Here is a 12,504-nt window from a genome sequence, read left to right as displayed (position 1 = left end):
ATAAAAGTGATTTTAAACATTTATTTTTCAAACTATGAGTTCCAAATTCTCTCCCTCCTTCTCTCCCTAACATGCTCCTCAAGAAGGCAAGCTATTCCATATAATTTATACATGTGTAGTCATGCAAAAGATATTTCCATATTAGCCATGTTGTGAATGAAAATATAGATTCTTGAAAAATAAAGTAAAAAAAAAAGTTGCTTTAATCTATATTCAGTTCTTGGTCTAGGATGGATAGTGTGTGGTATGGCAAATCCAATTCAAAAATACTCAGAGATATCTCAAAGTGAAGAACAGAAGTTTCATTAGGATCTTGCAAGAAAGGGGCAATCTTCTCACTGAAGTCCCAGAGGGAGGAAGGTCTCTTTAACAAGTTTGTGAGATAATTTACATGGTCGGTGAGAGAAAAATAATTTACAGAAACTATTCACCCATCCACTTCTGTTAATCCTCCTAAAACCATTGGCAAACTCCATCTTTGTCTCTGGAATATAGGTGGGCTTTTGTGGTAAGAGGGTCCTAGTTATATAAGACCTGTTCCAAAAGAAAGAGTTTGTTCTGCTTCTAAGGTTAATAATCACTTTAAATGGTTTAAGAAGACTTGGTTTTACCTCAGGTTTTTCTCAATCAACAAATAGAGATTAGCCAGTTTATAGATCTTTTAAATACCTCCAGGCCATTAAATAATTAGTCAGATTCTTCTCTAAGCAGTTATCTCTTAAATAATGTTCTCTCTTAAAAAGTCTTTGTTCTTCTTCCCAGAGCCTAATGATTGACAGACCTTTAGTGCTAAATCTGGAATTATCAAGTAATTATTCTGAATAATCCTCAATTTCCCTATTTCATTTATATAGTATTTTTCCTTGTTAGCCTTTCAGAGTTGTTAATCCAACTCTCACCCTCATTATGTTGCTAAGAGTTAAGTCATTCATAACTGATCACTTTACAATGTTGCTATTATTTTATATACAGCACTTTTCATTTAGCATCAGCTCATATCTTTCCAGATTTTTCTGAGGGCATTCTGACCATCATTTATTATAGCAAAATAATATTCCATCACTATCATGTAACACAATTTGTTCCAAATTTCCAACACTCTTTAACCACAAAAATGCTGCTATTTATATTTTTTTGTACATACACATATTTTTGTGCATATTTTCCCTTTCTTTATTTTTTTTTTGATACAGACGTCATTGTTAGGTCAAAGGGTATATAAGGTTTTATAGTTCTTTGGACATAGTTCCAAATTGCTCTATAGAATAGTTGAATCAGTTCACACTTCTACTAGCAGGGCATTAAAGTCTCATTTTCCCCACATCTCCAACATTTATAATTTTCCTTTTCTTTCCTATTAGTCAATCTAGTATGTATTTGGTTCTACCTCAGAATTGATTCAATCTGTATTTTTCTAATCAAAAGCAATTTAGGACACCTTTACATATCACTGTAGGTAGCTTTGATTACTTCATCTGGAAACTGTTCATATTTCTAGATCAGTTGGAGAATGGCTTCTATTTTTTTTGTTAATTTGACTCAGTTCTCTACATATTTGAGAAGTGAAACCTTTATCAAAGAAACTAGCTTCAATTTTTTTCCTCTGTTATGATTGTTAATATATTTCCCTCCATCCTATTTCTCCACCCCACCCCATATTTTGTTTATTCTGTTCCTTTTCTTTTTTCACCCTGTCACTCTCAAGTGTTTGACTTCCTACTAACACCTCCCCCAATCTGACCTCTCTTCTTTCTTATTTCTCTTATTCCATTTACCTCCTACTTTCCTGTAGAGAAAGATACCTTTCTATACTCAATTGAGTGTATATATTATTCCATCTTTGAGCTAATTCTGATGAGTAAGGTTTATTTACTTCTCCTTACCTCAACTTCACCATCCCTATTGTAAAAGCTTTTTCTTACCCTATTGTTTGAGACACTTTACTCCATTCTACCCCTTTCTTTTCCTTTCTTCTGTCACCCTTTAGTTTTCTTGTCATATTCATATTCAATTTACACCTTGCCCTGATAATGAGAAAGTTATTACTCGTTCTAAGTATTAACTTCCCATGTCAGCATGTAAAGAAGTCCTTTATTATTTCTTGTTCCTCTTTACCTTGAGTCTTGTATTTGAAAGTAAAATTTTCTAATTCAGCTCTGGTCTTTTCATCAAGAATGCTTGAAAATCCTCTATGTCATTGAACACCAATTTTTTCCCCTAATGGATTACACTGTTTTGCTGGGTAGGTGATTCTTGATTGTAATCCTAATTCCTGTGTCCTCCAGAATATCATATTCTGAGCCCTCCAATCCTATAACCTAGAAGCTGCTAACTTTTTTGTTATCCTTACTGTGGCTCCATAATCATTGAATTGTTTCTTGCTGGCTGCTTGTAATATTTTCTCCTTGACTTGGGAACTCTGGAATTTGCCTATGATGTTTCTGAGTGTTTTCATTTTGTGATCTCTTTTTGGATTAATTGGTAGATTATTTTAATTTCTATTTTACCCTCTGGTTCCAGAATATCAGAACATTTTTCCTTGATAATTTCATGGAAGATGATGTCTGTGCTTTTTTGTGATCATGACTTTCAGGTAGTCTAATAACATTTAAATTATCTCCCTAGATCTATTTTACAGATCCAATGAGGTATTTCACATTGTTTTCTATTTTTTAATTCTTTTGGTTGTATTTTATTGGTTCTTGATTTCTCATAAAGTCATTTGCTTCTATTTGCTCAAATCTAATTTTTAAGGAGCTATTTTCTTCAGTGATCTTTTGTACCTCCTTTTCCATTTGCCAATTCTAATTTTAATGAGCTTTTTTTTTCATTGAATTTTTGCACCTTTTTTTTCCATTTGGACAATCCTACTTTTCAAGGCATTTTTTCCTCGATGGTTTTTGTATCTCCTTTACCATTTGCTCAATTGCTTTTTAAAGAGTTAATTTCTTTTTTTTTTTAGCTCACTTTATTTTTTTTATTTATAATTTTTTTCACAATATGCATGAATAATTTTTTATAATATTATCCCTTGTATTCATTTTTCCAAATTATCCCCTCCCTCCTTCTACTCCTTCCCCTTTATGACAGGCAATCCCATACATTTTACATATGTTACAATATAACCTAGATACAATATATGTGTGTAAATATCATTTTCTTGTTGCACATTAAGTATTAGATTCCAAAGGTAAAAGTAACCTGGGTAGATAGACAGTAGTGCTAACAATTTACATTCACTTCCCAGTGTTCCTTCTCTGGGTGTAGTTATTTCTGTCCATCATTGATCAACTGGAAGTGAGTTGGATCTTCTTTATATTGAAGATATCCACTTCCATCAGAATACATCTTCATACAACATTGAAGTGTACAGTGATCTTCTGGTTCTATTCATTTCACTCAGCATCAGTTGATGTAAGTCTCTCCAAGCCTCTCTGTATTCCTCCTGCTGGTCATTTCTTACAGAGCAATAATATTCCATAACCTTCATATACCATAATTTACCCAACCATTCTCCAATTTATGGACATCCATTCATCTTCCAGTTTCTAGCCACTACAAAAAGAGCTGCCACAAACATTTTGGCATATACAGGTCCCTTTCCCTTCTTTAGTATTTCTTTGGGATATAAGCCCAATAGCAGCAATGCTGGATCAAAGGGTATGCACATTTTGATAACTTTTTGGGCATAGTTCCAAATTGCTCTCCAGAATGGTTGGATTCTTTCACAACTCCACCAACAATGTATTTGTGTCCCAGTTTTCCCACATCCCCTCCAACATTCACCATTATTTGTTCCTGCCATCTTAGCCAATCTGACAGGTGTGTAGTGGTATCTCAGAGTTGTCTTAATTTGCATTTCTCTGATCAGTAGTGATTTGGAACACTCTTTCATATGAGTGGATATAACTTCAATTTCATTATCTGAGAATTGTCTGTTCATATCCTTTGACCATTTATCAATTGGAGAATGGTTTGATTTCTTATAAATTAGGATCAATTCTCTATATATTTTGGAAATGAGACCTTTATCAGAACCTTTAACTTTAAAAATATTTTCCCAATTTGTTACTTCCCTTCTAATCTTGTTTGCATTAGTATTGTTTGTACAGAAACTTTTTAGTTTGATGTAATCAAAATCTTCTATTTTGTGATCAATAATGATCTCTAGTTCTCCTCTAGTCATAAATTCCTTCCTTCTCCACAGGTCTGAGAGGTAGACTATTCTCTGTTCCTCTAATCTATTTATTATCTCATTCTTTATGCCTAAGTCATGGACCCATTTTGATCTTATCTTGGTATATGGTGTTAAGTGTGAATCCATATCTAATTTCTGCCATACTAATTTCCAGTTTTCCCAACAGTTTTTTCCAAATAATGAATTTTTATCCCTAATGTTGGTATCTTTGGGTTTGTCAAAGACTAGATTGCTATAGATGTACCCTTTTTGTCCTTTGTATCTAATCTGTTCCACTGATCGACCAGTCTATTTCTTAGCCAATACCAAATGGTTTTGGTGACTGCTGCTATATAATATAGCTTTAGATCAGGTACACTTACACCGCCTTCATCTGACTTTTTTTTTTCATTAGTTGCCTTGCAATTCTCGACCTTTTATTCTTCCATATGAATTTTGTTGTTATTTTTTCTAGGTCATTAAAATAGTTTCTTGGGAGTCTGATTGTTATAGCACTAAATAAATAGATTAGTTTGGGGAGTATTGTCATCTTTATTATATTCGCTTGGCCTATCTAAGAGCACTGAATAGCTTTCCAATTATTTAATCTGACTTTATTTTTGTGGCAAGTGTTTTGTAATTTTTCTCATATAATTCCTGACTATTCTTTGGTAGATGGATTCCCAAATACTTTATACTCTCAACATTTGTTTGGAATGGAATTTCTCTTTGTATCTCTTGCTGTTACATTTTGTTGGTGATATATAAAAATGCTGAGGATTTATGTGGATTTATTTTGTATCCTGCAACTTTGCTAAAATTCTGAATTATTTCTAATAGCTTTTTAGCAGAGTCTTTGGGGTTCTCTAAGTATACCATCATGTCATCTGCAAAGAGTCATAGTTTGATTTCCTCATTTCCTACTCTAATTCCTTGAATCTCTTTCTCGGCTCTTATTGCCGAGGCTAGCGTTTCTAGTACTATATTGAATAGTAATGGTGATAGTGGGCAACCTTGTTTCACTCCTGATCTTACTGGGAAAGGTTGCAGTTTCTTTAAAGAGTTAATTTCTTCAGGATTTTTGTGTCTGCATTACCAATATGTTGACTTTTTATGATTTTTTGGCATTACTCTCATTTCTCTTCCTAAGTTTTTTCTCTATTACTATTACTTGGTTTTCAAAATCCTTGTTGAGCTCTTCCATGATCGGACAACCTGTTCATAATTTTCTTGGCAGCTTTGGATGTAAGAGCTTTGACTTTGTAGTCTTCTTCTGAATGTGTGTCCTTGTCACTATAATAAGTTTCAGTGGTCAGAATTTTTTTCTTTTGTTTGTTCATTTTCCAATCTATTTATTGACTTTTAACTCTTTGTTAATGTGCATCTTGGCTTTCAGGATGGAAAATCTTCTTCCCAAACTCCTGTGGTTTTTTGCAGCTATTTTCAGAGATACTTCTAGGGTCTTGTAAGTTTTCAGTTTTTCTAAAATGGTATGATCTAAGGAGAGGTACCTTTAGTACTCTCCTGTTCTGTGCTCTTGTCCATGAGTGATCACAAACACTCTTTTCTGCTTTGGAATTGTGAAAAGAGTCCTTGCTCCACAGTGGCTGTGGTGTGCTAGTGTTCTTTTTCAGTTTGGGACATCTATCCAGGGTTGTGACCCAGATATGAGTATGTGCAAAGCAACAACATCCTGATTCAATGCCAGCAAGAGACCCTCTTATCAGTTTTTCAATCCCCTTCCCATCTCTGGGCTGAGTATTGGAAGCAATCATTGCTGCTACAGATACAGTGGATTTCATGGCCTGATCCTGGTTTGCGGGGTCCCAGTTTTGCACTAGACTGTATGCTATTCTCACCTAGATGTGAGATCTTGTCTACCTTTCTAGTTGTTTTTGGTTAGAAAATTGTTTCACCCCATCTTTTTGTGGATTCTGACACTCCAGGAATTGTTTTATGGCATTGTTTAAAACTGTTCAGAACAGTTTTGGAGAAAGCTCAGCTGAATTGGTATCTTTTCTCAACCATCTTACTCTGCTTCCATTCTGTGCAACTCTTGTCCATGTCTTCCCATAAATTCTCCATTCAGGGTGCACTCATTGTGACAGAGGCCTTCTTCTAGATGTTGTGATGTTTTGTGAATCTAAACAACACAAGAAATATCCACTTGTTCTTTGCTCTTGCTACATAATCAGTACATCTCATTTTAAAGTCATCTTAAACTCTGTGATATGTTTCACTTTCCTTTGTGTAACATAAGTATTGTTTGTATTGAATTGTATTAATAATAATCTGTGTCTAATTTGTGCTCATTATCATTGGAGTGATTTTGATTCCTTGGAAATTGTATTTGCTTATTATTTAAAGCCATCTTGCTTAACCCAAACCATAAAAGTGGTACTAGCTAGCATTTATATTGTGCTTTAGAGTTTGAAAAACACATCACAAATATTACCTTTCTCCTTACAACAGCTCTAAGAGGTAGATTATATTATAGACTCTATTTTACAGAAGAGGAAATTAATATAGAGAGAGGTAAAGTGTCTTGCCACAGTTCATTTAGCTAGGAACTATCTGTGGTCAGGTTTAAGTTCAAATTTTCCTGACTGCAGATCTAGCACCTATATCCACTATCTGCTATGTCATCTATGCACTCCCCGCACAGAATCAGAGTTGAGCCTAAAGTCAAACAAGAAAGGAGTAGCTGAATTATCTTTGGGAAATTGCAAAGTTCTTTTAATGGATTCAAGATTCCTATGAAAGAGAAATCCTATATTGATGCCAACATTCTACTGATATTAATATATAGCAGGAGACACAAATAGCTTATCTGTCTTTGAAGAATTAAAAATACATATAATCATCTAAACAATAAGCATTCCTTATCCACCTCATTTTTCCTATAAGAATAGTTAAGACAAAGTCTTTTTTAGTGATTATAGATTTCAGGAGCATCTTGGATGTTTTGAGACTTGTTGCAATTGGCAATTGGCTCCTGCAAACAGGAGCATCTTGGATCTTATCATCTATAGCAGGGGTTCTCAAACTACGGCCCACCCCCAGGCCAGATGTGGCCCGCTGAGGACATTTATGCAGCCCTGCCGGGTTATGACAAATATGCTGAGGGACAATGACAGAGTGTGAGTTTTTGTTTTTACTATAGTCTGGCTCTCCAACAGTCTGAGGGACAGTGAACTAGCCCCCCTATTTAAAAAGTTTGAGGATCACTAATCTATAGGAAAACTCTCTGATTTAGACTCTATACTTGACATTTACTATAACAATGGAAAACCTATGTTTCCCTTTCTTGTTCATTCTTTGAAATTAATAAACAACAGGTGATTGAACAATTATAACTGTTGAATTTTTCAAGGAAACCCTTTATTTTAATATACACAAAGGAGAAATTTTTGTTAGAAGAAAGTTTTTAACTTGACATTTTAGCATACCAAATCATATTTTTTTCCTAATCAACAAACAAACACAATGGGATTTAGTATCTGTACACCTTTCATGTTGCAGGTATCTTTTAAGAGTTCAAAGCATATGAGCCCTTCGTTCTCAGAGGTGAGATGAATGAGGTGGAAGACTCATAGAGTATGAAAAGAGCTCCAGTTTATTATGCCTTATAGCCTTGTTGATATACATTTTGCAATTGTAATCAGTGCATGAACAGAAGGCAATCCCCAGTCACTATTCAGAGAAGCAGCTCATGGGCTTTGTGTATGCATGGTATCTGCCAGTGGGAGGAGAGCCAATCCAACAATTTAGCAACTCACTACGCCCTGTCAAGGCATCCCTGCTTAAGAGCAACTATCTGTGACCCTCAGGTTACACTTGTTCCCATGATCACAAATCACTGCTCCTTGCTCAACAAGGGCATTTCTGCAACATGGCAGAAAATTTATTGTGCACCAAAAGGAGAGGTGACCTCAGTACTCCCACTCAGCAGAACCCCATGCCCTTGCTCATTCAGTTCTGTGATTATGAAATAAGATTTTCTGTAGAATAACATTTGTGAAACGTCTAAGAGGCTACTCTTCATATCTATGTAGATTAGTCTCATAAAAATCTTGTAGGAATGAGAAATCAAATATATAGGTTAATATTTTCTAGATCACTTTTAATTATAGCATTGTTCATGATTTCCTCTCAAGAATTTGATATCCTTCACTCTTTCAGATATCTTGACAACCCTTCTCTCAATGTCCTCAAAATTGTGCCATATCCAGAATGTTCTCTATGTGTATTTTTATTTACTATTCCTATCTTTACTTTCCTTAACATCCATCCTATTTCTTTATGTCACATCCCAGACTGTGATTTTTGATAAAGAGATTGCTATAAAAACTTGACAACTCTTGTCCATTTTCTGTTTTATCATCCTTCTTCCACTTTTATCCTTAAATGTTACTAGAATGATCTGGCTTTATGCAGTACATAGACTCCTGGATTTGGAATCAAGAGGTCTCTGAAGCATTTTCTGTGTTACCCTAGGCAAATCACATTACCTCTGTTTGCCTCATTCTTCTGAAAAAATGGGGATATTATAATGACACCTACCTCAATCAAGTAAAAGAATAAATCTTTCATTTATAACATTTTTAAAAATTTTGAGTTCCAAATTCTTTTTTACTTTTCTGTGCCTCCCTTACCCACTGAGAAGATAAACAGTATGATTATATATGTGAAGTCATGTAAAATATATTTTCATATGAGATTATAATTATGAAACACTTTAAAATGACCACTTGCAAAAAAGACTATTTTATGAAGAACTCACACAGGGAAAATGCTCACATGGTAAGCAATGCAACAATACTCTCAAGGTTTCATTTAAGAACTTTATAATTGATCGCATGACAAGGGAGACATTAGCCAGGACAACCTAACATGGCATACCCTCATTAGAGCAAGTGCTGTGATCTATGAGCAAATAGCTCAAAAGAAACACAATTTGCACAAAATTAGTGGGTCCTTCTCAAACATTTATATGAACTATTTGTGTGTGATCTGTGGTAGAGCATTCCTCATATTGATCTGATCAATCATTAGATCCACTGTAACTTGATTCTAACATAGTATTATCATTTTGGTCTTTGAGAAAGAAGAACTATTACTCTTCCTATTATAATTATTTATTGTTATTTCTATAAATATGTCTTTCCCTACATTTATGAGATGATATTTTTCATATATTTTACTTCCTTCTCTTTCAAAATATTAGAAAGTTGTAGTCTTAATCAGGAAATCAAATGTTTGATAAAGCACTTTCTAGAATTTTCTTATGGTGCTTGATTTATATTAATTAACATCAGTCAATGATGATAATTTCTGTTGGTATCAATTCTTTTGTATTTTTTCTAATTTTTTCAACAGCAGCTGGTTCATAGAGGTCAGATTAAAGTTCTTTTTAATGATATGTTACATCAGCTCATTTTTATTCTTTTCTTTGATATTGACACTGACTTTTGTTTCCATAACATCTGAAGAATCAGGAGGATTGTTCAGGATTGACGGTCATTTCATATTTTTATTTTTTTCCATGGATTGCCATGACTAAAGAAATTATCAGCTAGACCAGACTGATCCTTGAAAAAAAAAAATACTATCTTTGTAAAGTGGGGTGAGGATCTAGCTTGCTTGAGTAGGTCAAAGCTTGCATTTTATTAAAATACCTTTAGAACCCTGAGCCACCTATAGTCTGTGATGAAGTATCAGAATCAGAATCCTTAGTGAAGGAAAATATCTTAGAAGCAAAGCTGGTTTGTCCTTGGATAGAAGACTAGCTATAAATATCCATTTCTTTAAACTCCCTTCATTTCATGTAAGTGAACTTAAGAAATCTACTCCTGAGTTGTAATTTATTAACATGAGGTATTCTTTGTGTGGAAATGCCCTTTATCAATTCAAGTCAGCAACTTGTCAGCAACTTAGTCTTAGGGAATTTCCTTGAAAAGCCATTACTTGACTTTTCAATCTACTGTTGAGGAGTCCCTCCAAACTCAGCTAGGTGGTGCATTAAATAGTACTGTGTTTAGGCTCACAGTCCCTAAAAGACATCAGAGTTCTAGAAATAAGCAGGCACAGGGAGCTCAGTTGATCACAGCTCAGGTTTTCTGGCTATCTCCCATCAAGCTCCACCTTACTCAAGCCCATAGTCAAGTTGACCAGGAAGTGGAGAGACAGAATCTTTCAGACACACCCCCTCCTACTCTATAAATATCTAGTCTCCTTTATTCCTCTTTGTTACTTCTCAGGAGGCTTCTTCTTTCTCCTTCTGATCCCAGAGCTGAAACTGAAGGACAAGATTGTGAGTTATATCCTTTTTCTGGGTCTTGAACAGAAAGATCCTTTCCTCCAAGCCCCTCCAAAGGAGGACAAAATGGCTTTCTGGGCTGAGTGCTTAAGTTAGAAAATGAGCAGATAACAGTGTTGGAGTGCAGGTAGCCTCTAGGCTTGCAAATGGGGTTGTGTATATAAATGAATAATCTCTGTATCCTCAAAGGTAAAAAAGGCTTGTCTCTGTCTATATTTGCCCTTCTGCGGTAATGATCTATTTGACTTCTGCTAACTATGTGCTATTCCCTTTCAGCGTCTGAAACTCATCCCCTATCCAGAATTATAGAATCATTTGGGAGGACAAGTTTCAGACTCCCAAGCTAGGGAAAACAATAGGAATATTATAGGATTTAGAATCAGAAAAAACTGATTTAAATGCCTTCTCTGATACACTCTCCTATGATCCTAAGAAATTTCCTTAATGGATGCTTTCTTAATCTATAGAAATGAGGAGGTGAGTTCCTTCTACTCTAGGGATCTATGATCCTGGAGACACAAGCAGAATGCAATGGAAAGGTCACTGAGCCAGGACCCAAAAGAGAAAAACTCTTCTGGTCAACCACCCCTTGCTTTGAGCCTGGTCAAGTCAGTTCTCATCCTCCATTCATCATCTGTAAAATGGCGCAATTGTAGGGAAGGTGGGACATGGATTCAGTAATCTCGCTGAAATTCTCCCACCCAACTAGTGATCTCTGTATTGTCTCTGTGGTAGGAGAACCAAGTGAAGGAGTGTCCTGGAAAAAGAAAGAAAGAGTCCATGGTTAAAAAAGAAAAAATACCAGCTGTTCCACAGAGGTCAGGGAAAATGAGAATAGTCCAGGAGGCTTGACAATTGGGAAGTCAGCAATGCCCTTAGAGAATGCAGTTTCAGGAGAGCAGGAGACACAGGAGACAGATTGAGGGGAATTAAGGAGAGAGTAAATATGGGGTAGGAGGTAATATATGACGTGCACATCTCCAGTGTGTCTGGGGAAGTGAGTCTGGCATAGCCTGGTTGTTTCTAATTTTCCTTCTCCTAGAATCCTATTGGGGAGCTTTTAGTACAGTTTCTGTTCTGCCTGGGGTGATAACTATGGGAGTTCTTTCTGAGCTGATTGTCTTTTCCTTTATCCCTAAACTTTTCTATATTATACTGCTTAAAAGTCTTGGTCTCGAGGCTGGAAGATCTGAGTTCAAAATAAGTCTCAGACAGTTACTAGCTGTTTTTCTGGGTTAGTCACTTAACTGGTTTATTTCAGTTTCCCCAGCTGTAAAATGAGAATAAATAATATGATTTGCCTCCCAGGTTGTTGAATGGATTAAGTTAAATATTTATAAAGTCCTTAGCACAGAGCTTGGTACCCAATAGGCACTTGATAAATGCTTATCCCCTTTCCTTCTTTTTCCTGGATTATAAAAGTGGAAGATGATCTGTGTTTGGCTGAGTATAACTACACACTTATAATGTCATGGATAAAATTCAGTCTCTTTGGTATCAACTATTGCCTTTCCTGATGACTGTGACTGAGCTCCCTTGCTTCATTTTTCTCATTTATAGAATGGCAGGGAATTTCCTTGTAAGATGATAAATGAATTAGAATCTTTAAAACCCTTTCTACAAATGAACATATGTAAACCAAAGAGCTGCAGCTAATTATGTCTTTCTTTTCCAGTACTTGTTTGGGGAAGAGGACTACAGGATTAACTACAGGATTAATGTTTCCTGATTTTATAAAAAGGGAGCAGAAAGGGAATAGAATTTGCCTAATAGTGAGGCAAATGAGCTAGTGAGCTTTTTTTTTTTTTTTTAATTCCTATGCCCAAATCTGGAATGTTTTATTTAAAAGATCATGTCCAGAAAATTACATGGTGGACATCTGAAACAGAAGTAATGAACAAAATTACCCAGCATAACTTCATCAAAACCAGGAATAGCTAAGTGGTGCAGTGGATAGAGCACTAGCCCTGAAATCAGGAGGACCTGAGTTCAAATTTGTCCTCAGACC

At 35.3% G+C, this 12,504-nt stretch overlaps 1 protein-coding gene across 4 annotated transcripts in view; it reads left to right on the top strand.

Annotated features, from left to right (window-relative positions):
• The window catches only part of LOC141542931 (TRPM8 channel-associated factor 2-like), a 49,935-nt gene that overhangs the window by 8,720 nt on the left and 28,711 nt on the right, over nucleotides 1-12,504 (top strand). The window contains exon 1 of one of the 4 annotated variants that reach the window (XM_074267650.1): nucleotides 10,443-10,490. The exons of 2 other annotated variants lie outside the window; for them this stretch is intronic. The gene's annotated coding sequence lies outside the window, so the exon portion shown is untranslated. Of the gene's footprint in view, nucleotides 1-10,442; nucleotides 10,491-12,504 lie in introns of those variants that run through there. One more of the 4 variants, XM_074267651.1, reaches the window with a different exon arrangement.

The sequence above is a fragment of the Sminthopsis crassicaudata genome, chromosome 5, assembly GCF_048593235.1.
Source record: "Sminthopsis crassicaudata isolate SCR6 chromosome 5, ASM4859323v1, whole genome shotgun sequence".
NCBI lineage: Eukaryota > Metazoa > Chordata > Mammalia > Dasyuromorphia > Dasyuridae > Sminthopsis > Sminthopsis crassicaudata.
Note: the sequence above shows the minus strand (reverse complement) of the source record. Positions and strands in the feature narration are given on the sequence as shown.